Source organism: Balaenoptera physalus (assembly GCF_965194825.1).
Source record: "Balaenoptera physalus genome assembly, chromosome: 6".
Taxonomy (NCBI): Eukaryota; Metazoa; Chordata; class Mammalia; order Artiodactyla; family Balaenopteridae; genus Balaenoptera; species Balaenoptera physalus.
This window is the reverse complement of record NC_138885.1, coordinates 42,970,554-42,997,915: the sequence shown is the minus strand read 5'-3', so window position 1 is coordinate 42,997,915 and position 27,362 is coordinate 42,970,554. Positions and strand designations below refer to the sequence as shown.

The window sequence follows — 27,362 nt, the reverse complement described above, 5'->3', positions numbered from 1 at the left end:
ATATCTCGTTTTTTAAAACTAATTGTATGTAAATCCCTACAAATGTAAACTCCTCAAAAATCTGAATTTAGATATATACATTCAGATACACGTGCATACAGGCATATATAGGTAGACTCATAGATACTAAATTCAAAGGTGGATATATGCGGGTGTACTAATGGAATATTTCTGAAAAGATACACAAGCACCCAGTTACAGTAAGAAATGGGAGCTGTACTTGCTTTTGTATCTTTTGGACTTTACACCCTTTACATGAATTTCCTATTCTAATCAATAAATAAAGGGAGTGCAAGAAGAAAATATTAACAAAATATTACATCTCTGCTCCAGAGTCTTCTTAACTTGCATTAATCTTTTGCTTCTCTAACCTACAAACTGAAATAATTAAAATAATTTTTAAATGAGTTAATATGTAGAAAATCATACAGAATTTTCTGATGTTAGAAGTTGGTTTTTAATCTTAAATATTTATGAATTTAAGAACACAACCAAACTTCTCTGATAGAATTATTTCTCAGTGTGTTAATTACACCATTGAGAATTGCTTTGTTCTCATCCTACCATGTCAAGAGCAGAGTGGAAATAAGGAAACTTTAGAGTGTTGATTGTATTGTCCTATTGTTATGAGGCTGAGCTTTCACAGTACAAATTGTACTAACTTTTGCTGTTTTCCCTGTCAATTCTTTGAGCTTTCTTCACTCCTTCACAAATTGGGATATCATTTGACCAAAAATTTAATTAGCAGCGAGAATCCCAAGGCTCATGAGGGCCTAAACATCTTTGTAAGAGGCAAGTTTAGAGAAATGAAATCATTGATGGATGTCGGGAAATTGCACTACACTGACCTTATTCTCCAGAGAAGTTTAGTTCAAACTGAAGAAAAGCATGTGCATTTCCTTGCTTTGGCTCCAGTTTAGAGAATCTTATGTCTGTATGGCCTTTCCAGGGATGTTGGGAGCCAATGTTGAAACTGTACTTTAAAGAGCACCAAAGTTAAAATTCACAGGCTAAGGAACAACTTGTTTTCACAGCAATGAGAGCTGGCATGGCAAACACTTCTCAGTGATGACTTACATACTTATTCAGTGATTTAGACTGCTTCTCTGGCACGGGTCAAATGGCATATTAACATGGGATATAATCCTTTCTCACCCTGTAGGCAATGGCTCAGTGTGATACTGGCACCATATGAAGCTTCATTAACCCTACAACACGTTGCCTTCTTACTCTTGGCGCTCTCCTGCAGGCTGCAGGCAGTAACCCATGAGTAATCTGATTACCTACAACCGACTGTAGCCACATGGAATGGAGGCTGCCTACGGAGTGGAACACAATTACAGTCTTTTGAGATTCAATTAGAAAGCTGTTGGTAGAGCTTCCTTCGGAATTCTGTAACTGGCTCCAATAACCCCTCGTGAACTGCACGTTTCTTTAAGAGCCCATAGTAAATAATGAACTTAAAAAGCTTCACCTGTTATGCATATGCCTTTTAAGAATTTGTCCTCCTGAAGTGCATAATAAACCACACTTGCAGTTAGAGACAACACTAACTATTTCCAGACTCTACGTGGAATTTTTTTTTTTTTTTTTTTTTGCCTTCTCTAAAGGGGAAATGTTATTTGTTTCCTCCACAGAATTATTCTGATTGTAGTCTTCTTTGTAAATGGACATTAAAAATAAATGCTACTTAGCATGGAGCTGAACACTATCAGAGGCTAATTGTCCTTTAAATAAAACCTGAGGTTAAGAAAAATTAAGCTTCACATTTGAAAAAACAAAATTAAGACAAAGATGTTCTAGACTGAATTATGTCATTCTGTGACATCTCAGAAACCTCAGGTATGCTACATATACATATACAAAAGATGTCATTCTTTGCTTGTTGGTAGTCTGAATTTCTAATTGCACATTTAAAATGGAGTGGTTCTACAATGCATTGTTGGAAGAAACAATGCATTATTTAGAAGGTGTTTCAAGTATATAAAATGAATTCGGTAATGGAGTGTTTGTTTGTTTGTTTACTGTGTTATTTTTGCCCCCAGTTTGCCTCATCTTACTTATTTGTTATGAGATTTGCTTATTCTATTCTGACAGTTATGAAATGAATATGAATTTTGGAGGCAGACTTGAGCTTCAGTCCTAGCTTTGCTACAATCTATGAAAACTTTACAAGTTATTTAATTTTTTGATCCTCAGTTTTCTCTTTTATGAAAAAGGGAATAAAATACCTTATAACTGTTATTGCAATGATTAACAGCACATGATGAAGGAAATGGCACAGGGTATGGGGTATCATAAACATTCAACACGTGTGCCTTTCTTTCTTACTAAATTTGTAGATCTCACTGGAAACTTTATCAGCTAGTTGTGAATTCATATCTTTGTTTTTATCACTATGTATAACAGTGATCTGGTTTAGTGATATAAGCATCTATTTTTATGACATGAAACTGGAGAAATCATCACTAATTGATGAAATGCATTACTTATAGGCATTTATTTGAGTCCCTGGGTTTCAGTAAGTGGAATCTGAGTTTGAATTAATATGATATTTTCCTTTTATTCCCATTGTCCTTTCTTCAAAGAAAATGTGTATACACATTTCGTTCATTAAATTCAACTGATTTCCAAAAAACACAAGCTAACACTTCAGACTAATGCCAGTTCTTTGACCTCTGTAAGGTGCATGCAAAAAGAGTTTAAAAATGTAGCATTTTCAAATCTGAAAGTTGGATGGATGGTTACAAATGCTCAGAGTATACAAAAAATCTCTCTACTTAACTCTGCAAGTAAACAGCTAGTAAACTGCTGAAATACTAAACAGTTGATAATATTGAAAAGATATGACTGAGAAAGTCACTTTCCTCCCTTGACTCTGTAGATTAGCATGTGTCTGGGGAATCCCCACTGGTACTGGTTCCAACATCAGGACTAGTGTGCATTTGATGACTGCTGGTGTGGGAGGCTATATCACCCCTTAACACCCATGAATCAGATGGCTTAGTTAGGTCCAGTCATCACTTACAATAATTTAAGCAGATTTGCTTTATGCATATTGTTGTCTAATGTGATACACCTTACTTTATCATGATCCATAATGAGTCACTACACGTCAACAGGTCAAGCTTAGCATTCATTATTCCCCAAGGTTTTGGGGCAATTTTCCAAAGTTTTGTTAACACATTTTGCTGGATTTCCATTATTGTAATTAACTATAGCTGGGTCATTAATACAGGAAAGCCAAATGGAGCCCTGATTCCAAAGTGACTTGTCTCGAACTGAACTACTTTTCAAAGAATAATCCTAAAAGCAGCACTGGCTACATCACCAGCCATGAACACGGCTGGAAGAGTAAAAAGCTGGTGTACCTTAGTTTATTTATTTTTCACTCTTGTTTCTCAGTTGACCACTTAGGCGTGTCCATATCACCAATGAGAAATCTGGATCAATAATAGTCCAGATAAAGGAAATCGAAATGGGGTTGGTTCAACTTTTCAAGCATCAGATAAAATAAGCTCTCAAAAAAGGTACAGAAACTCAGTTTTTTAGATTGTTTGGTCAATACTGTTCATGACTCTCATGAAAGCATTACCATTCTTTTCTTTTTCTTCCTTCTCTTTTCTTTTTTGACTCTAAGCCTGGAGTAAAATAATCAACTGGACAAAGCTTGACAGTAAATTGTTATTCTCATTTTTCTCACCTCGCCCTCTCCCCACCCCATTTTTATCTATTCCCTCATCCATAGCTAAGACTATTATCATTGCCTGGGCTAATAGATTTCATACTTTTCTCTTTGTTTCAAGTATCTTGTCCTTCCTACGCATCCTGATTACTCCTATCAATGCATGTTTCCCTTTTCATGTTGATCTTCTTCAATAATGCCACCAGCAGCCTCTTCTTGTGTGTTCTTATCTTAGGCCAATCTCAGTCAATTCTTATGTTTTTTTCACCCTATCAACTGACTCTAAAAATCTTGATTAAATAATACAGCTTTTATTGGAACTTTGTTCAAAGAGAGAGATGTAAAGTTACATGGAATGCACATAGTCAAAAGGCCCCTGAATGCTCCTAAGTGTCTTTGCTCTTGTCCCAAAGTTCCTCTTTTCCCAGACACTACCTCACCCTTTCCTTTTAGTAGTTAGAAAACTTCTCTTCTCCCATTGCATTCTCACTTTTTTTCTGTGGCTCAGCAAAACAAAGCACCTGCCTAAGCATCCATGCTGGGTAGGGATGGGGGTAAGAGCAGTGGTATAAACAATGTATCATTTCATTGTGAGTCCCACATGCATCATTTCATTTAAACTTCACAACGCCCCCAATGAGGAAACAAAGCACCAGAAAGGTTCAGTACCCTAGATCAAAATTAAGGGGCAGAGCTCAGATAGAGACCAGATCAGGTTGCTTCTGAAGCCCTTGTATTTGCCACCAAACCAGCATGAGAGGTAGTTTTAGGTGATGGGTAATCTAACTTTTAAACACTTTGGCAATATATATTTATTTCAATAAGTATTCTTGAAAATATAGTACAACTCACGGTCTATGGATGTGGAAAAGAATTGTAAGGATGCTATTCAACTGAATGAAGTTCAGGAAGTACTATCTGACTATATTACTTCATACCTCTGCCAACTGTTCTCTGAGAGTCACCATACAATGTGTAATTTGAATAGTCTCTGTGCTTCTGTGCTACCTTCTCTATCTAGAATGTCTACCTTGCCCCATTTCTTCTTACTGAAATCCTGCTTACATGGAACTCCCTTCACACAACCTTTCCCAGCTGCCCCTCTTCTGGAGATCTTCATCCATGTACTGACATGGCACTGAGTGGATTATATACCTTTTGAGGATATTTGTCAGTGTGTTTGTTCCCTTCTATTCACCTTGTAGTCAGGAACTTCTTCATTTACATCACTATAGCTCCCTTTCCCATAGTACTTGGCTTAAACATAAGTATCCAGTAGAAAGATGCTATAAAAAATAGGAAGTCAAGGAAACTATGTTCAGTTCTTACCACCTGCAACTTACTCACTGTGGGACCCAGGACAAACAAGGTTTGAGTCTCTGTGAGGATTATATAACATAGTATGTGAATGTAATGTGAATATTAAATCTTACTAGAGAGTCAATATACATTAGTGCTTTTTGTTTCTACCTCCAGTAAATATTTTCTGAATACATAAAAATGTACAGAAAAGATTGATGCAAAAATTGTGTTAAGCTCCCCCCCAGTTGTTTCATACTCTTGCGTGTAACTTGGGTATTACTCAGAGAAACAGTATTTAACAACAGTATCCATTTGCCCAAGTGCTTATAAAATTCATATTAGTCAGGATTTATGGATGCATGTGACTGAATGCCAACTCAAATTTGTGTAAGAAAAAGAAATCTTAAAAAATTGAGAGAGGGAGAGAGAATGAATATTCTTTGTCTCAGGAAACTTCAAAGTCCCAGGGTTAGGATTTGGTTCAGACACAGCTGGATAGGGGATGCACAGGTAGTGTCACTAAGGCTCTGTCTCTCTCCATCTTTTTTTTTTTTTTTTCCCTCTGTGTTGGCTTCATTCTTAGGCTGTTTGTCTCCAAGTACAGATGGTAAGGCCAAAAGCAGCACTGGGTTAACCTAGCCCTTTTAACTAGTATCCTTAGGTGGGAGCCTCTCTACCAGCATGTGTATCAGTCCTCAAGGACTCTTACTGGCCTTTTTTGAGTTTTATGCCTTGAAATAATCACTCTGTCCAGCATGTTGGGTCACTCTGATTGCCTCACTGGCCCAGGGTTTGATGGAAGAGGAAGAGACTCTGATTGACAGCCCCATTAGTTCCAGAGAGAAAAGGTGTAGGACAGTTATAAAACAATAGATACCTTGTCTAAAAAAAGTGAAGTTGCATGAACACAAGCATTCTAGGACTGGTGTAGCAGATGTTCTTTGTGCCTCACTCACATACCTTCAGCATTCACTATTCCAGTAACATGCTGACAGTATCCTATGGCACGTACCTTTACCTTCACCCAAGGGTTTTCTTTGGCCTGGCTGACGTACAGGGAAAGCAGGTGGTGAGATAGTTAGTGCCCCTGGAAGCATCCCTTGACCAATGATGGGGGAGGAGCTGGTGGATATATACCTCAGCTTCCTCTCTCCTCTGTTGGGATATCTTAGAGGCATGTTTTTCACTGTCTCCTAGAATTCCCTAGTAAGATTGGTTGCTAGGTGCCATAGCAGTAACCCACTTGGTAACACATCATTTATTGGCTTCTTTCCCTTCACTGGATCATTTGTCTATTTCCCTCTACCCAGGATAACCTCTCACATTAATTACTTATTCTTACCTCCTGATCTTGGGGGTCTGTTTCTTGGGGTATCCAGCCCTCCCCCCCAAAAAATCTAGTAAGAAATCCCTAGTCAATTCCAAAGTTTTCTGGGTAAAATTTGCTCATTGCAATTAATTTCCTGAAGACTGAATAGTTACATTGGGATGGCTATTATATTTGTCTGTGATATGTGAAAATCAGAAAAAAACCTCTATATGAGTGAACATTATAATGAAGGCTCGGAACACATTAGATGGGATGCAGGTGAGGGGCAGTACTGTTACAATCTTTCTCACACCTTTTCTTCCAATTAAAAAGTTCTACCGTTGCAGTCATTTTAATGGTATCTGAGACCCATGAAAACATTTTAAACCGGGTTTGAAAACATTTGGCTCATATATAAGCTCAGTTTTTAAATCTGATGCAAGAGAAACACAATTACTTTCATCATTCCAACCTGTCTTTGGCAGCCAGTTTACCCTTTGATTCAATTAATTTCTACAAATTAGATATGTGGAAATGTAAAGAAGATAAACTCATACCAATGTGTTCAGTGAATACAGTGAAATTCTTGCTGTTATCAACTATGGGGTTATAAGAAGTAGACAGTATACTTTCAATTCTCAAGGGGAGTTTAATCTAGTGGCAAGGAAAGATGCAATGAATGAAGAGAGTGCAGGGGATCTGACAATGTATGTGAAGGTTAGTACAAGCAAACACCCTTTTGGAGTTTGGGAAGTAGAAAGTAAAGATAGTCAAGAAGTCAGGATCAACATGAAGACAAAATAATGGCAAAAAACATATAATATGTTCTGGCAGACACTAAATTGATTGGTTTAGCCAGTAGGGCTTAATTAAGAATGACCTTTTCCAGATGTCCCTTACTCATGCAATTTGCATATTGGGGATTTTGAAATGTTGCTTTTCCATCATTTGCATTTGGGTGCTGGGAAGGGATAAGAGGGAGTGAGGTTGAAAGGAAGAATTCATGCCAAGGGTTTAAGGGAAATATATGAAGTTTGTGATGTCACTTGTAGCTTCTTCTAGGTCTCCTTTGTAAGTTTCTCTTCTCTTCTCACAGCCCTCTTAATGTTGGAATATCTCATTATTGCATTCTAGGTTCTTTTCTTTTATTGAATTATGGCCTTGATGACCTCATTCATCCCAGTGTTTTTAAACATCATCTGTATGCTGGTGATGCCCCAATTACCTCTTCAGACCAGAGCTCTCTCATGAGCTGCAGCCCGAGTTTTTTCAACTGCTTAATCAAACTTTCCACTTGTATGTTTAACAGACACTTCAAACTTAACATGTCTAAGACTGAACTCTTCTTTCCCATAAAATTTGCTCTACCTATAGCCTTTCTCAACCCAGATGATGGCAACTCATCCTTTCAGGTACTCAGTCCAAAATCCTTGGAGTCATTCTAAAATCTTGTTTTCTCTCATAACCACACATCCAATCCAATGTGAAATCCTGTTGGCTCTACCTTCGAGATATATACAGACTATTTCTCACCACCTTCTTTGCTACCATCCAGGTCCAAGACATCATCATTATTCACCTGGATATTACGTTAGCCTTCTGTTGGTTTGCAGTCTTTTATCCTTGTTTTACCTTGAGACTAATGGTGATCTTCATGTCACTGTTCTGCTCAAAGCTCTGCAATGACTCTCCCATTTTTCTCAGAGTAAAATCAAAGGCTCAGACCAACCTACAAGGCCCCGTGTGATTTGGCCTCCTGTCCCCTCTTTGACCCCCCTCCTACTGCTCTTCCCTTGGCAAGTCTGCCCCAAAGCATCACCTCCTTAGCCATTCCTGGGGCCTGACCAGCCCTGTCCTGCTTTAGGACCTTTGCTTATGCTGTTTGTTCTGCCATTCATGTTCTTACTCCAAGGATTTGTTTGACTCAGTGCCTCACCTCCTTCATCTGTTCACTCAAATACTACTTCCTCGATGAGGCTGACCACCTATTAAACCAACTGCCATCTGCACCACCCCAACCAAACAGTATTCTGATTCCTCTTGTCTACATTTTCCTACATTACTTCTTCGTTTACTTTTTCTTATGTTACCGCTTACCTACATTACTCCTACATTTGCTTCCTTTCCTAGTACTTACAATTGTATAGTACAGTACAATAAATGTACTATATCATTTATTTTTTTAGTCGTATGTATTGTTTATTATATATCTTTACTTGATGGAATATAAGCTACATGCAGGCAGAGCTGTCTCCCCATCTCGTTCCCTGATGCTTCCTCTATTGCTGAGTAACAAACTGCCGACAAATGTAGTGGCTTAAAACCATGCAAATTTATCAGCCCACAGTTCTCTATAGGTCAGAAGTCTGGCATGGTTCAACTGGGTTTTCTGCCTAGGGTTTCAGAAGGCTGACATCAAGGTGTTAGCCAGCCTGGGCTCTTATCCGGGGGCCCTAGGGAAGAATCCACTTCCAAGCTCATTCACCTTGTTGGCAGAATTCACTTCCTTGCAGGTGAAGAGCTGAGGTCTCCATTCATTTTATTGTTTTTAATTAAAGAAAAAACTTTATTTTTTAGAACAGTTTTAGATTTACAGAGAAATAACAAAGATAGTACAGAGTGTTCCAATATACCCTACATTCTTTGCTGGCTGGCAGCCACAGTCCTTGCTTTCAGCTCCTAAAATCCCAAAGGCCTCCTGCAATTCTTTTCACATGTGGCTTTCCATTTTCCAACCTGTAATGGCACACTGTGTCCTTTTTATACTTCAGATCCCTCTGACTTCCCCTTCTGCCCTTACTTCTGCTTTTAAGAGCTCATATGATTACACTGGGCGCGCTTGGATAATCTAAAATAATCTCCCTGTTTTAAGGTCAAGTGACTAGTAACCTTAATTGTATCTGCAAAGTTCATTTTGCCATGTAATGTAACATATTCACAAGAGTAGTAACAGGGAAGAAAGGTCATGGGGGTCAAAATTCTGCCTACTACACCTCACAAGCACCAAGAACTGGGTCTTCTTGGCACATAGTACAGGTGAATGATTATGTGGCAGTGGACACCTGAGCTAGAGGTTTTATTTGCAGGAAGTTGGTTATTTGCCTGATGCATTTGGGAGAAAATTTTCCAAATCCTTCCAATTTGAGTGTATTGGAATGTAAAAAATCACTTGTGTGTGTGTGTGTTTTTTTTTTTTTACAAGTTATTTTGTAGCTTTTTCTTTTTTAATTTTTATTTATTTATTTATTTACTTATGGCTGTGTTGGGTCTTCGTTTCTGTGCGAAGGCTTTCTCTAGTTGCGGCAAGTGGGGGCCACTCTTCATCGCGGTGCGCGGGCTTCTCACTATCGCGGCCTCTCTTGTTGCGGAGCACAGGCTCCAGACGCGCAGGCTCAGTAGTTGTGGCTCACGGGCCCAGTTGCTTCGCGGCATGTGGGATCTTCCCAGACCAGGCCTCGAACCTGTGTCCCCTGCATTGGCAGGCAGACTCTCAACCACTGCGCCACCAGGGAAACCCGACTTGTGTTTATTTTGAGAAGGAGGAAGAATCAGGAAATGAGAGAAAGAGAGAGGAAAAGATGGAAAGCCAGGGAGGGATCAAGGTGAGGACAGAGTAAGAGAATGCCCAAGGCCATGCGCCTGGGAGCCTCTGATTTTCTGTTTCACACACACTGAAAGTAGAGATTTTCCACCTTTGTTAATGTTGTCAGTCCCAAGACTCTCACTCTTGTGTGCCAGATGTGGTTTTCCAGGCTTTTAGAGCTGTAATTGTTTAATAAACTAGATACCCTTAGAGGTTAGCTTGTATGCACCGACACGTATCCTGCCTGAACTAGGAGTTCTGGTAGATGCCACAAGTTCACAAGGGTGGCCAGGAACTGGGAGGCTTGGGATGGAATTCATGGTTTCTTCTCCTTCTTGGCAATACCATATCACTTTATCTTTATTACATTAAAACACAAGATATTTGAATTTAAATTTGAGAAATTACTTCATTTTCTACAAGAATGCTTAAACTCCATAGGGAAATTGAGTTGGTAATTATGACAATGTCTGAATATCAGAAAACTTTAGATTAATTGAAAATGATAAATTAGTCATTTTTCAGCCTTGTGTCTGGATTCACTCAACCATGAGTATGCTGCCCGTTTAGAACTCTTCTCTCCTTCTCCACAGTGAATTCTCAGAGTCCACATTCAAAGTACAGGGGTCCAGCTGGCCAATCTTTTCCTGTAGCGTTCACACTTGGCTCTTTCAACTGGCTGACTAGGAGAATCCTTCCCCTGACTGAGATGACAGCTTTGGGTGTCCTCCAGAAGTACCATTCTGTATGGTCCTTTCACTTTCTGGTGAAATTATGCTAGGAAAAAGATGTTATGCTAAAAAATTGTTTAAGAAAGAATGAGGAATTTTACCTTCTCATTTTGTCCTTTCTTCCACTAGCTTTTCTTCATCCACTCATCCAACAGACTTGTGTTGAGTGTTCTGTCATATAACAGAGGGCTGGTGCATTGGAGAGACAGATTTGGGACTAAGTTCAAATAGTTTGAATTTGTTGACTGAACTCTAGTGAAGAGTTGGGTGGGCATGGGAAGAGGAAAGAATGATTTGGGGGAGCTGGTGGGGGGGGGACTCTGTGACCTAGAGCAGGGATAAGCAATCTATGGTCTGTAAGCAGAGTGGGAGTTAAGAATGGTTTTGCATTTTTAAATAGTTAGAAAAAAATCAGAGGAATAATTTTTTAAAAACTCATAACACATGAAACTTACATGAAATTTATATTTCAGTGTTCATAAGAAAAGTTTCATTGGAACACAGTAATGCTCGTTCATTTTACATCACCTATGTCCACACTGGTAGAGCTGAGTAGTTGCAGAGATGGGTGTGGCCTGCAAAGCATAAAATATTTATTATCTTGCCCTTTACAGAAAAAAGTTTGCTTGCCTCTGAAAAGGGGTTAAGAAAGAAATCCTCATTCATTCTTTAGGAACTGAAACAAAATAACCACTGTAGAACACCAGGCTGTGGTGGATGATGGGGGCTAAGGCTCAGGAATTGTAGATTGGATTTAGGTGGTAAGGGAGGGGAGGAGAATGACACATCTGGCAATGGCAGGAAAGGGGATGAAGCCTCCCAGGGGCTCAGTCCTGGCAATGCATGGAGGTCACTTGCTCAAGTAATAACAAGCAGTCTAGGTTCCATGCTAAAAATAGTATTAGAAGTTATTGGAATTCTTGTAGTTACAAATGATAGAAATCCTACTCAAATTTAAACCACAAGGAAATTTACTGTCTCACGTGACAAGTTTCAAGGGCTCTAGCTTATTATCTAGGCTCTGCTGATTTGCAGAACTTCACATTGCAAGCATGTCACTTCCATGTAGCAGGTAGGATGGTGGCCAGTCCCAGAATCACAGCCTTCTGGTTTAGAGTAGTCCCAGCAAGGGCTCTGATTTGCTTGGCATGGTTCACATACTCCTTTCTGACGCACTTCCTGAGGATGAGATGAGAATAGAGAATTTTGATTAGCAAATTTGGGTGACCACAAGAATGGGTTCTGAGCTAGAAAAAGGGTTTCTGTTACCAGAAGAGTAGACAAGTTTCCAGATAAAGACAACAGATGTCTGCTTCAGTGAGACAGTTGTGGACAAATGGCATTGGCACAGGGTAGCAGGCTAATGAATGTGGCATCTCTGGGCAGCATCAGAAGCATCGAAATGCAACATCATTGGCATGGCTGGGCAGTACTTCAGTAGCTGGGTGGGCCAAGAAGCTGAATATAAAATAGATATCGTCTGCCTGTTGTGGGCTGCTTCTGAGATCATGCACACACCCGAAAACCAGACAAGGGGCCTTGGGCAAGGTCTGAAGTTCCAGCGAAGTCTAGTTACAAAGTCAGATTTGTGATTATTGGACCCTTGCACACAGCCCCAGGCTAAAGTGGCTTAGGGGAATGTCTGTTACACAGAGATAAATGTCACTTGGGCCCTTACAGTATGTAGTCTGTTTCTCTTGGTCCCAAGGGTGGAAAGACAAATAAGTAGCTATAATTTAGTGAAGTGTAAGTACTATCATAGAATTATATGGTGAGATCTTAGAATGCATAACAGTGTTTAAGTTGGGTTTTCTGGAAAAGTTACCTAAAAGTCAGTTAGGAAAAAAATCCCTAGACAGGTAGAACCATATATGCAAAGAGATGTGGACTTGAGAAAGCAAGTAGCAAGTAGCTCAGTGTGACTGGGTTGAGAGGGCAGAACTAACATTAGTCCAGGTGCTAAGTTAGGTGCTTTCAATTCTTTATTTGATACATAGCATAACCTATATCACCCTGCTTACGGTGAAGCAAGAAGAAGAGGTTTTGCAATCAAAGGAGAAGTATAGGATGATTAAGGCTTCTTGTTGGGGCAAATGGGTGGAGAGTGACATTTTCAGTGGAGGCAGAGATTAAAAGAGTAGTTATCTGATTAGCAGGGGAGGTAATGAGTTCAGATTTGGAATTTGAGTTCATGATGCCTGAGTGATAATCAGGTGGCCGTGTTTAACTGGCAGCTGGAAATATGGATTAGAGTTCAGAGAAATAGTTCAGGAATTTTGTGTTTACTCTTCTCCTAGTATCCATAGGAGATGAATAAAACCACTGTAATTACTCATTATGAAGCGTGAGAATTTCTCCAGAGAAGTCCAGAATTGTTTTCTCCTTTTTCTTTATTTGTATAAGCACCATAATCATTTTTATGCACACTCTTACATTTGTGAACCACTGATTTAAAGCAAGAAGAAAAGTTCTCAGCAGGCCTCAGATCCTACCTGAGTTGAAATTATTTGATGACATCAGCAGAGCAGCTTTAATAGCACAATAGTGGGAACAGAAACCAAGCTGAGGAACAAATGGAAAATAATGCCTTAAAGGCTGAGAATGTAAATTTCTCGTTCAAAAAATACCGCTAATGGAAAGTGAAAGGAGAGCATGACTGCTAAAAGGGAAACAAGAAATGAACAAATTGTTTTGGGGCTGAAGGATACCTGAAAATGTTTGTTGGTTGAGGAGAATGAATGGGTGGGGAGGGAAACTACAAAAAGAAGGACTTATTGAAAATCAAGTTTTCAGATGATGTGGGGGGACTGAAATCTTGAGTACACATGAAGTGTTAGCCTTGGAAAGGAGCAGAGACAAGACTTTCCCGGAGATGGAAGTGGCAAATATACGATGAATCCAATGGGGGTGAATGGAGGGACTTTGATGCAGTTCACACATAACACTATGTACTTGGTGTAGAAAACAAGATCTTCTGCCAAGACTGATGAGGTGGGAGTGCAGAAGGGAACTTTCAGGGAGTGGTGATAGAGTCTACAATACAGTAATAGGAAAGTGAAAGACCAAGGGCTAGGAAAAGAAAGCACTGAAGATGAGACTCACATCACTGTAACAGCTCCAAACAGAATGACTTCGTAATTTTCTTCAGTGATACCAGGCAGGCAAAAAGTGGTTCAAACACCAGAAGTTTCAATCAATGTAGGGTTTAACCAGGCAGATATACTGAAAGACACTTTACACTCTTCTTTGTTCCCATCCATCTAGATTATTCTAGTGACAGAATCTAACCTAGTACCCTGTCCTTCCTTCCGCACAGTGTTCCTACAGTCAGTTTTGTTATTCATTGATCCATCCACCCTCCCAGATAGTGGGACACTGATTCTCAACATAGTTGTGAAACATGTGTAGTTTGTTTACTTTTCCGTGTCCTCACCTATACTCCTACGCATGCCCCGCAACATGTGGCCTATGGTCTCAGCATGTGCCACGCTGGAGGCGTTTCTCACTTTCCTTTCATGTTTTCTGACACTTCTACTGAAATCAACCTATTTATAAAGTATCATTGGATTGAGGGGCCAGCTACTCTGAAAGAAAAGGAGAGGGCATGCATGAGGAAGAGTTTAGAGAGTAGAGCTTCCTAAGAAACATCATGAGACCAGAAACTCTGGAAGGACAAGATCAGGAAGAAATTCTCCATGGATAATAGGAACAGTGATGTCTTACGCTGAGTTGTTTATTTTACTGTGCTATAGTGATGATTCATATAGCCATCAGTGAAAGTTGTTAGACTCACAAAACAAAGAATGAATGGAGGAATGGGGTATGGATTAAAGCTTTTTCATTTACTGACTGGTTGCTTTACTTGGACAAATTAGTTTCTGCCTCAGTTTCTCCCCTTGTGAAATAAATATAATGACATGTATACAATTTGCAAGATTATTATAGGCCCCTCGATAGATATTATTCTGTGTTTCTTGCCCTCAAGGCCTTGGTAGGTGATGGATTAACTATGACAGAAAAACTAAAGTGGTACACGGGTATTGGCAGATGAATTTGTGGTAATAATTATTTATACCAGTTTTCCAGTTGGGAAATATTTTCAGTTTTATTAGGGGTCTTGAGTGCCTGAGTTTGGAAGACTTCTCACCATTATGAGATATTTTTGTTCGTATTTGTTTTGCAGTGTGTGAGATATCTTGTGTTCTGGTCTGGCAGGTCATGGCTAACTGGAAGGGAGGAAGGTCGCACTACAGGGTCCTGGAGAGACCTGGAAGCAGACCTAGCTGGTGGAGTGAAGCAGGTTATAGGGATAAACCCACCTGGAGGTATGAGAACAAAGTCTAGTCTAGAAGGTAGAACAATATTTAAGGAGTGCAGCAAAAGACTGTCAGTAAGCAGCCCAGGTCACAGAGGTCCAACAGGGAGTGCAAGGTTGACATGACAAGTGGACGGAGCACGGTAATGACCAGGAGCAGAAATCTTAGAGAGCTTAATATTTCAGCATTTAATCAGATGACTCAGAGGCTATTTTCGAGGATGCCCATCAGGAGAAAACAAGCTTTTGGACCAGAGTAGCTAATAAGGAATGAGGAAAAAACCCCAAATTCCAAAAGGCTATGAAGTGCATACTACAGACAGTCAGGATGAGAACCTGGTCATGAGAAATCAGATTAAAGGAGTGGGGGGGAGGGGATAGGATCTTAGCACAAGACATAACTGGAGCTGAGGGTCAGAGCTGATTCAGTAACAAGAACCACAAGAGGCTGAGCACTGTGTTGGAGCTCTCGAGAGCCCATCCTCTGCCTTCTCTCCCCCTGACCTCACACATACATACAGACCTAAGGTTTTATGTTTTGCCATGAGGACATGGAAACTGTGCGAGCAGAAGACAGGTGACCCATTAAAGAGAGGAGAAAAGACTCCAGAACCTGAGAGCCAGGATGGCTCTAAAACGCTCCTTGTACGCTTCACGCGTGTTGATAAAAAGGCAGACTTAAGAATGATCCATTAACAATGTCAAATTGTAGGCAGCTACTCCATGCAATCAACAGACATTTGTGCTGTCACCTGTCCCATTGTGTCCAAACTCATTAGCATGACATGAAAAGTCCTTCACAGCTCAACCTTTCCAGCCCCATCTCCTGTCTCTTCCCTCCTTGCTGTCTGGGAAACACCTACTCATCCTTCAAGACTCAGCTAAAAAGTCACCTTCTCTGTGGAACTCACCTAAGTCCCTCAGGCAACATGAATCACTCCTCCTCCATGCTCTCCAAGCAGAGTGCATATTTTCCTCTATAATCCATCACTTATATCATCTTCATCTCTTTACATCTCCATCTCTCCCACTGGAAGTGAACTCCTCCGGGGCAAAAACTGCCTTATTCACTCTCGTTTCCCAGTTTCTCGTTTTGATCTTGCCACAATCTCATGTGGTTGCCCAATGAGGATACTATGGCCCAGAATGTGAAAATGACTTGCCCAAGGATATCCAGCTGATTTGGAGCAGAGCTGGGATTAGAAACCAGGTCACCTGATTTCTAATCCAGTGCTTTTTCTACCACCCTGTTCTGCCCCCCATCTAATGATTACGGTGATCTTTAACATTTCACAGCACCTTAGTAACATTTAAACATTAATTTGTTTATTTCATGGTTCATCTGAGGTAGGTAGAGGGGGCCTCATTGCCTCCTTTTAGAGATTCCTGAGTTGGGGCAGTTAGTGACTTGTTCAATCTCAACACCAGTCATTGAAAGAGCCTCCAACTTGTGCTTAACCACCAGGCCACCCTGTCATATAGTGCACACTGTTAGCTTTTTGACATGGTTATCAAAGCAACGGGAAGAAACCATTTAGACTGTGCTGGTCACGGCTTGAATTGTTATTTATTCCTCCTGCAGTTTTAGAAAAAAAGTTAGAACTCTCCCTAGAGGGATTCTGTCAATACTAATGTGGGTGATTTATCACTGTCCTTTATTTCAAATATGTGTCTGAGGAGTTAAAAGTAGGTAAACTGGAAGCAGGAGACCACCTGGGGCAATGTGAATTCCCTCTCTCAATCAGAGTCTTTGTCTAACTGGCATAGCTCTCTGCTTGCCATGCATAAGAAAGCTTTTTACTATATATTTTAAAGAAAGGTACTTTCAGCTCACACTCATTTCCCTAAAGGAACTTTTTATTGGGAATCTGGGATGAAACACTATTCTTAAGGAACACACCCAGTGTGGCTAGGTCACATTTCACTCTTGTTTACAAGGACAGGGTTCTGCCTAAGACCATATAGCACCATGCTGACATTTTAAAGGCAAAACTTGTTTCATAAGTTACTTTGTAGTACTAAATGAGAGCCCCAGTGACTTGAAAGATTATGTCTTTCTCAATTACAGTGTAAGTGAGACTATGCTTAGTCTCCAAGGAAAGGTTTTCTTCTTCAGGGAGCATGTTTGTTAGCAACAAAAGATGCTCTCTCAAAGCTATCTTGATCCCAAATATTCACGTTTCAGAAAATGTCTGGATAAAATATTTCCAGCCCATTGTCCTGATGTACTAATTTCTTTTTTCTTTAAGCCAGATCTAATTAGTTACATGTGTAGAAATAAATGTGGGACTCAGTAATTTCAGATTTTTATGCACCTTTCATAGTGAGAATAGGGAATAGAATTTCTCAACAGGGTACAAGGAATAGGGGTCGGTGAGCCTGCAATTCCATAGAGTAGCCCTGGAGTTTACAGGCAGACAGGACTATGTGCTTAGTCCCAGGGCTCACTAAAAGCTGAGATGGGCTTAGGTATTACTAGGTTTGCTTAGAAAAAATAATGAGTACCTTCTAAGAAAACATTTTTTTTCTTTTCTCTACATGATAATATTGTTACATTAGCTTCAAAAACAAATAAGCAAGGCACAAACAGATGTATTTTTCTCTTATGTAAGAAATCTTAGTTGGTTGAACTTCATGAGCTTTTGAAAGTTATTTATATTTGGAAAAGAGAGAAAATCAGGCTAGTGTTGTCCACCGAACAAGACATACTAGTATATTTATTATGTTTTTTTTCTCTAGTTCCCAGAAATTATTTGCTTGAATTAAATCTGTTCTACTTTATCTGATATGGTAAAGGCAAATGTCTTTGAATTGCTTCAAGCATGTTGGAACATTACTCACAAGATTGGTATGGCAGACAAACTGCAAAAATGTGTAACAGAGAAGACTCCATATTGAAACTATTCCTTTAGCTCTAACCCTTGTGCTCTGGTGCCTGTGCTTAGTCATGCTGACTCTGCACCTTTGGAAAAGAATGTTGCCTATAACCTGAAATATACATGACAGCCCAGTCTCAAGGCTCTGACCTTTAAAAGTATCATACTTTTCCATTCATATAACAATAAAAAGTTGCAGAACAGAAAATAACATTTATCTAGTTGGAGGTTTATAGGAACCAGATCTAAGCTGACAGCTGTAAGAACAAAGGGTTCCGGCACCAAGAAGTTCGCAGGAACAGCCACACCCTCTCCCCTTTTAGTATAAAAGATGTCTGAATTCTAAGATGGTTCTTTGGGAAACTAGTTCACCATCTTCTCTGTCTGCTGGCTTTCTGAATAAAGTCACTGTTCCTTGCCCCATCAGCTCTTCTCTCAATTTATCAGCCTGTCGTGCAGCAAGCAGTACAAGCTTGGAGTTGGCAACAGACAGACACAGTTGTTCCCCTCACTCTCATACCTTCACCCCCCGGCAAAGTGACTTTGCAGCTCCTCTCGTCAGAAGATGGAATCTCTTTCTCTGCCCCTTCAACCTGGGATGGCCTTACCTGGGATGGCTGTATAGTTTGCTCTGACTCACAGAATGTGGAGAAATGATAATGTGCCAGTTCTGTCTTCAGGCCTCCGGAAGCCATGTATGCTCTGCTCTTTCTCCTGGACTTTTGCATTCACCTTGAGAATCAGCCCAGACCTGCCTGCTCTAGGACAAGAGACCAAGTGGAACAAAGTTAAGTCATCCAAACTGAGGCCTTCGAGACAGGCCAGCTCCTAGCCAAATTTCAGCTGATCACAGTCACGTGCAAACTCAGCTCCGATAAGCCAATTTAGAAGCACCCAGATAACTCACAGATTTGTGAGCAAACTAAATGCTGTTGGATGCCCCTGAGATTTGTTTATTATGCAGCATTGTTGTGGCAAAGGTAAAGGATAAAAGTGATAAATATTTATTTATGTTGACACTTTCAATCAGAATAATGAAACCCTTCTACTTATGCAACTTTCACTTAAAATTATACAGAGATAAATGACAAGCTAAATTTAAAAAGAAAAAAAAGTGTCAACTTTGCATTCCACCAACAGATAATACGCTATCCCAGTGTATAGTAGCTCTTGGGACCTACTGACACATGAAATCACAGAAAGCCTTTCACAGTCTAACCTGTTTGTGAGTGGAAGAGCTTCTGCAGAGGGTTGGCCCTTTTTAAGTTAGCCAAGATTTTCTTTTTCCACAGTTGAAATGTAAACCCAAATTAATTTATCAATTAACTAATTTTTTTTTCTGCCAAGACATCTACCTCTGACCAGTTTTTTTGACACTCATTTTCTTTCCCTCTTTAAGGCACATTTTATCCACCTGCATCTGGAATGATGATAAAACTTTGCTCTAAGGAGCTATCCTTTGGAAAGTGGTATCTTGCACATCTGATAAACCAGAAAGTTCCCTCTAGTGCAAAGGCAGACAAGCAACTAAGCCATTTTTACATGAGAGTTTAGTTTCTAAAGGAGAGTGTAGGCTCACTGAACAGTCTGGAAGACAAGTGATGAAACTTGCCAAACAAGGTTGACTGTGGTTTAGCTGGAAAAAGTGTTACTGAGTCCAAGCTCATACTGCTCGCCACACGACAGGCCAATAAATTGAGAGAAGGGTTGTTGGGGCAAGGAATAGTGACTTCATTCAGAAAGCCAGCAGACCAAGAAGATGGTGAACTCGCGTCCCAAAGAACCATCTTAGAATTCAGTTGTCTTTTATACTAAAAGGGGAGAGGGTGTGGCTGTTTGTTGCAAACTTCTTGGTACAAGAATCCTTTGTTCTTATAGCTAGGTGCCTGCTTAGTTCTGGTCACAATGTTCCTATAACTTCCAACAAGACCATTGTTATTTTTCTGTTCTGCAACTTTTTGTTGCTCTGTAAATGGGAAAGTGTTGTACATTTAAAGGTCAGAGCCTTGAGAATGGGTTATCATGTATATTTCAGGCTATAGGCAACATTCTTTTACAAAGGTGCAGAGTCAGCATGACTAAGCGCAGGCAACAGAGCACAAGAGTTAGAGCTAAAGAAATAGATCCAATATGGAGTCAAGTTTGTTCTTCTCTGTTACAAAAGTAAAAGCCAAGAGAGTATACAGGAATAACTCAAACCCAGTAGATACTCAAAAGATATGAATTCATGATTAGGAAGTACTTTTCTTCAGTTCTCTCACTAATTTATTGCAGAGAGCCTGAGAATTTATAACTTGATGATTTTGTCTTTTACAAGTAAAGGATGCGAAATCCCAGCTCCACCCTTACTAGACCTATGACTTCTGTGACTAGTTTCCTCAACTATAAAATGGAGATAATAATAATACCTGCCTCATAGGGTTGGTAGGAGGATTAAGTGACTGAATATTTGTAAAACTCTTAGAACAGCACCTGACATGTGGTAAATGTTTGTTAAGTAGAAAGCTAAAAACCAGAAGCTGAGGACTTCTGGTTTCTAGCCCAGCATGTAAGAGGCTGGAAGTTGCCACTCTGTCCTAACAAGTAAAAAGCTGGATAAATTGCCAAATAAATACTTCTCTTTAGAAATATCAGAGAATTGAGGTCACAGGGCAAACCACTTCCCGCCTTACCCCCCAATTTGGAGAGATAGGGGAATATAGAAAATCATAACCTGCTGGAGCAGGATCCAGTATCCTGAGTAGGAAAAACCTGAACTATAATCGACGAATTGCTGGAGGCTCAGAATAGGCAAGTCTCAGAGCTAAAAACTCCTGGTGGAATCAGTCATCGAGCACTCTCACACTTTTGTGAATTTTACCTCCTGAAGCTTGACCAGGTGCTCATAGTAAATATCAAAGAAAAATCCCCTCCTGCTTCCTGTAGAGGAGAGGGGAAAGGAACCCTTTTGAAATACCCCAGAATACTCTGTCTGTTCTACTTAACAAGGCCTGCCCTCAGGAGAAACTAGTTAACCAGAGCCCAATGTGCTGGAGTTTTATCAGAGCCTAAATGACCCAGGGAGAGAGAAATACCCAACTTCAGCCAACTCTAGCCATCCTGACCCATCTGGGAGAGGGGGCAGAGTGGACTGAGGAGCACAAGTGAACTCCACAGTCCAGAGGTGGAGAGTCACCAAAAGACCGAAGCCTGTTTGTGGACTACAGAATGCTTCCCCTTCCCCACACCTCACCACTACATTATTAAAGACCTTTCTCTAGCAGTTCCCTTTACCTGGTGCATTGTGTCCAGCTATCAGGAGAAATTATAAAACAAATCAAAAGGCAAAAAACACAGTTTGAAAAGACAGAGCGAGCATCAGAACTAGACTCATATATGGCAGAGATGTTGGAATTATTAATCTTTTTAAATGATGCCATACATGATCAAGCCAATGACATTAATTGACAGTCATCAGTCAAACAAAGTGTGGCCTCTGTTCCTGTGCACATCGTGGTTCAGTTGGGAAGATGGAACCCACGGCACAGGTGACATACCAAATAATTCAGAAACACAGGCACATAAATACTGGAAAAATCAAATCTGTGGGACTCCCATACCCCCTTGATTACTACTTTCTGCAGTAATCAGGGAGGTATCTGGTTGTATCAGAGAAGCAGTTCCTAGAAAAGCTAAGTTCTGCTGTGGGTCAGTGGGAGGCTTAAGAAAGTGAATGTCAAAGATTGAAAAAGAGGTTGTCAATCTTTTTCATTATAGAAGTAACTCAAATCCCTAGAATTACCCATAGTAAGCTAAAGAAACAATTTATACTCAGTCTATTAGCTTCTGGAAAGAGTTTATGCAGCTTTCAAAGGTAAATTATTTAGGCCCAGAGGAAAGCTTACACATTGAGAGAATCTGGTCTGATATTTGAGGTGCTTCTGGGAACATAATTTTCTGAGACAGTAGAATACTAAGAAGCCAACTGTGAGAAAGTGAAAATTAACTCAGAAGCAACAGTGGAATTGTCAACTACTTTGCTTCTTTTAATTTTTTTCTTTTTTGTCTTCCTGAAAAAGATGAATTTGGTACATGGTAATTAGCTGCTCTGCTTTGCTTCCTCTTTGCAACCTGATGGGCCCTACCTTATGAAACAGTTGGTGTTCTTGCACCACAGACATTTCTTGACAAATGTGAAAGTGTATGTTCACCCAGCTGGATGAAAACACCACTTGTAATGGCAGGAAGCCGTATTAGAGGGCAAGATCGCTGTGGATGTGCAGTCCTCCCGCTAAGGTGTTTGGGAGTTTTATTCTTCCTTTTTCAAATCTTTTGGGAAGGTGGGTACAGCAGTTCAAGAAAAGAGATGCCACGATTCTGACAAGTTAATTAAGCTTTCACTTCTGAGTATTATATGTATAGCAAAGAAGAAAAACCTTAATTTCTTTGTACTGTCTGACAAAAAAGAAACACGAGATAAATGCAGGCAGATTCTTTCAAAGTTGTCCTCATTACTGATTCCTAGTCTGCAGAACAGAGGTTTTAGAAGTCTAAATCAGAACAAATGAAAAGTCTCAGCACCTTTTATCTTTCTGTAATTTACATATATATCTACATATATCAATAGATATAAGGATGTTATTCACCAAAATGTGAGAGCTGAAGAACCCACACTTAGATTCCTCCCTATGTGTGCTTCCTCGACTTTCACTTAATTTTACCACCGATGTGGAAAATGAAACATCCAGTGTGGGAGACAGAATTTTGCCTCCCTCCCCATCTTCACCCTCTGATGTTGTACCTGTGATTGTGTTATATGGCAAATGGATGTTTGCAAACATAATTAAGTTTACTAAATAGCTGACTTTAAAATACGAGATTATACTGGATTATCCAAGTGGATGCAACATAATCACATGAACCCTTAAGAGCAGAAGAGGAAAGCACAGAGATTCAAGGCATAAGATGGATTCAGTGTACCCCATTAGCTTCAAGATGAAGTAAGCCACGTGTCAAGGAAATGGCAACCTCAATCCTACAGCCACAAGGAACTGGATTCTGTCAATGACCAGTGAGCTTGGAAGGCAATCCTGAGCTCCAGATGAAAAACACAACCCCTGCTGATGCCCTGATTTTATGTTGATGAGATCTTCAACAGAGAATCCAGTTGCACTATGCCGCAATTCTGACCTGTAGACACTATGTGCTAATAAATGGGTGGTGTTTCAAGCTGCTAAGATTGTGGTGACTTGTTAAGGCAGCAATAAAGAACTAGTACAACCAGATTTTAACCAATTTATTGTTTTACATTTATAGTGATCATGTTATAACTTGTTATTTATTTTTAGATCCTATATACTACATTTTTGATGAACACATCCTAAGTATATATGATGTATATATACATATGCATATATAGGCATATAAGTTTCCAAAGGAGTTTTTCTCCCCTCAAAAATGTTTCTTCAGGTAGGCCTTCAAGTGAGTTCTGAGCTATTTCTGAATTGAGTCAATTCACATTCATCAAGGGGCTAACTAAATTTAAGGCCTCGTCAAATGGGCTTCTGGGATCAAGGACTTAGGATCTAGGAAGGGAGTGCTATAACGGGCAGCCCTGGTTTGCTGCCTAACACTGTGTCTGATCCTTCCTGGCACAGAGTCTATGTTTCTCTTAGCAATGTTCCACGCACCCCCGCCAACACACACACACACACACACACACACACACACACACACACACACATACCTTGCCCTTACTGTTAGTCATTTGGGTAGGACTGAAAATCCTATTTCCAGAGGTGGACCTTAATTGCATTAGGATAATCTGAGCAAGCCATTCTTATGATCATGGTAAATGGTTTAGGAATAGGTGTATAACTCAGACATAAGTCAGTCAGCTTATTGCAGTATATTGCCCTCATCCAAGGATACTGGTTTGTGTTCTAAGTTGGTACAATCAGAGTGAACCAGAGGATTTTGCTGAGAATGGTAGGACGTAGATTCCTCCCTTCCTTGACAGACCCCATCAAGGAAGCATGCAGCCCCAGCAGTTGCTGGCAGCCATCTTGGGACCACAAGGTGAGAACATACCTGAGATGAGAGCCAACATCAAGGATGTGGAGTGAAGGCAACAAAAATACAGAAGTAGCCTCCTGACCACTGTTTGACTTCTGAATGAGGTCTGTTCTGGCCCTAGACTCCAGTTAGATGAACCAGTAAAGTTCCTTTTTGTTAATAGAGTCTGTCTTGATTGGGTTTTCTGTTTCTTGCATTGAAAGACAAGAGTAAAAAATACAAATTTCCCACTTTACAATGTTGCCCAGGGCTAGCTCGGCCTACACTTAGCCTTCACCACCCTGCTTCTCCCAGGTGTGAGTCCAAGTTGTAATTTCCTTGAGTGCAGCTTTCCCCAAGCAGACAATGCTGTGGGATAGTGAGCATCTAACACATTTCTTTTGCTCATTCTTTTTAGTACCTGCCTTCTCCCTTTGATCATGCTTTTTGTTTCTAACGTACATTTTTCTTTATGGTTCTCATGTGATTATTCAGAGAAAGTCGATGAGAGATGAAGGTGAATCATTATAGGGAATAAACTGTTGGGCAGACTTCTCATCTGGGGGCCATACTTCTATTTGTGGTCTTTTATGTTCCAGGCTATTCAGTTAATCCTCTGTCTGCATTTGTCCTGCATCCATCTTTACATCTGATACATTTCTTCCTCTCACATTCTGAGTAGATTTTGCAAAAACAGGGAATGAAAAATTTCAAGTATACTAGTGCTAGCTGAAAATAAAAACAAAAGGTAATCTTGGTGTCCTGTTGCACATCCACCTGACAATTTGCCCTGGAGTAATCGGGTGAGGTGAATTGAGACATCTGTGTCACTCACATACATATTTGAACAGAACTGCCAAAGCTTGTCTAGGCAAGTTTTCTCACTTGGTAAAATCTATTTATTACAAAACTTTGTTCATTTATTGTCAATATTACTTCATGAGAGTATGTATTTTTACATATATGAACTGTACACACCCCACCGTGAAAATCCTTAACCATGGGATAAATCTATTCCTTTTAGGTTAAAAAAGCATAAGGAATAAGTTTATAAGAGGAAATTGTAAAATAAAAATAAATAAGATTTGTAGTAAACCCATACATGTTATAATTTTCTAATTCAAGACCCTTCTCTAAGTTTTAATGGCTGCCTAAAATTCCTTTAATATGGATAGAAAATTTTATTTTGCAATACTTTGTAAAAGGATTAATGTACAAGCACAGATTTCTTCACATTAAGATTTTAATGGCAGTTAAACCTTCCTTTCCCATGAAGAAAGTTTAATAATGGGTATAATGGTGGAAACCCACAGGAAGAAATATAAAAGTATGGAAATCGGAGTATTTAAGAAGCTGGATACAAATTTCAGTTTTTATAATAAAATCATTTTTCATACTTTAGCCTATGACAACAAATTGATTTGTGACAGTTTTTTTCCATCTGAAATCATTTGTCAGGGACCTGCAAAGACAGCCATATCGGTTTCCCTTATTTTGTGGTAATTGCTTATGCTCTCCTATGTAATGCCAAATGGAAGATTAGAACTGGTGGAAGGAAAGTAGACTTTTCCTTAGAACCTGTTTACAACTGGGGGCGTTGAAAACCATTCTTTATATTATTAACTTTCAACACTATCATTATAACATCTTCTGTTAATACTTCTCCTTCAAGCTAGTGTGCTCAAATATCCAGTTAGATATTGATATTGGCCAATTAAGTCTGGAAACATTCTCTAAACCAAGGTTCTTTGGAGCAGCTTTTCTTAGGATACTTACTGTGTTAATGTAGAATTGAATGTGAATTTCAAAGAGAGATATAATGTATCCAGAGATTTCTGAACTTATAGAATCTTTTACTGTCTTGCAGAACACCCATTTATAACTCATATGACACAGGTGTTTCTCAGGACACAGAGAGATTTTCTTTAATATAGTAAAAGAAAAACTGATGTTGTCATTAATTCCAGGGTCAGGTTTTTCAGTCCTTATATGGACCAGTTAACTTTGTTCTTCCCTGAGAACCTGAGCTTTTGTTTAGCTCCTTTTCACCTTTCCTCTAGGCTCACAACTGAGATCAGAAGTAATGGCACCATCAGTCTGAACTTATCGCCAGTATTGGACAAGACAATCTATAGCATAAATCAAACTCAAACTGGGTTGATAATAGTGCCTTTGACATCCAAGAAAAACTTTCACCATTCAAGATAAAGCTTAGCTTCTCTCCCAGAATTCTCCCTCCACAATTATTTTCTCTACTCAGAATTGAAAAAGAACAGAATCTGCAAAAGAATTTAGAGTAGAAGATATAGAGGGATATCTGATTTTGATCCAACCAAATGCCTTCTTTTCAGATTTGAATAAAAAATAACTAAATGATTAAAAGTGAATATTAGAATGTTTGATTCTAAAACCAAATAATCATTAAATTTCAAACGTTCCCTTTCTTATCTTATTATATTGGTATTCCTGGCTTTTGCTTCTTCCTCATTTATTTAAAAGTATTTTTATTCTTTGAAATATTGTCTTTTTTTATTGGATTGATACTAGTACTACTGTCATATCAACAAGTTCACAGCTTTTAATATTTGGAAGTGAACATGTGTTATTCAGACTGGAACAAGTGTGTGTGCTCTAGAGTATGCAATTACAATGATCAAGTATTTATAAAATGAAAAAAATAAAAGATAAAAAATTTTTAGAAAGATGAACCCAGAATACCCATGCTACACAAACTTAGGATTTAAAGGTGTGTGTGCGTGTGTGTGTGTGTGTGTGTGTGTGTGTGTTATGGATCTGAAGGAATGAAAAATAACAACAACAAAAAATGCTGATTGCTTCCTAAATGGCAAGAAACCCAAACTGTGTGCCTATTCTTACATCTGTATATGTGACTAAAAACAGAATCAATAAAAAGAAGCTTTAGTGAGATGAATTTTAACTCAGTATAAGTGCGAATAGGGACTGAACTTAGATCTTCTGATGCCCTGTCTAGTGCTTAGGAAGAATGTCCTTAGAGTCTCCTAATCCTAGTTTTATTTCTTTAAGGTTTATGTTTTAGTTCTTTCAAATTGGTCAGCTATGCTAACTGTGCCAAGTGAAGTCTGCCATCAGCACCATCATAAGAATCCTAACATCCACAGGTTTACACTAATAAAGGCTTCACAGAGTTCGCTCCCTCTGCTTTTCCAATTTTAAGTGAGCCACCTCGGTTAAGCTTGCAATCCTCCTATTTCTAATTGTTCTGTTTCCAAGACATCCTCTGAAACAATGACTCATTGTTCACTGTACTGTTTTTCAGGGTGTGCAAATTCTACCTTGAGTCCTCAGTTCACCTTAGAGCCATTTCATTTCTGTTGAGATGGGATTACATATTATAGAAACAATAACTTCACACTCTTCATCACCAAAAAGCTACCTCAAGGAGGATGGAAAAGACCTAGAATTAAATGTGGCCCCTCCGCCATTAGTTACTCATAACCTCTTTTGCTTTCTATGTTCACATCTCCATGGAGAGATGGTTGAAGCAGT

At 39.4% G+C, this 27,362-nt stretch overlaps 1 long non-coding RNA gene across 1 annotated transcript; it reads right to left on the bottom strand.

The window, feature by feature from the left end:
* Positions 1-3,597: 3,597 nt before the first annotated feature.
* LOC309662448 lies at positions 3,598-27,362 on the bottom strand. The gene is made up of 2 exons (XR_014264692.1): positions 13,103-27,362; positions 3,598-11,789 (listed from the first exon to the last, which is right to left on the bottom strand). It is a non-coding gene; the product is annotated as an uncharacterized lncRNA (long non-coding RNA).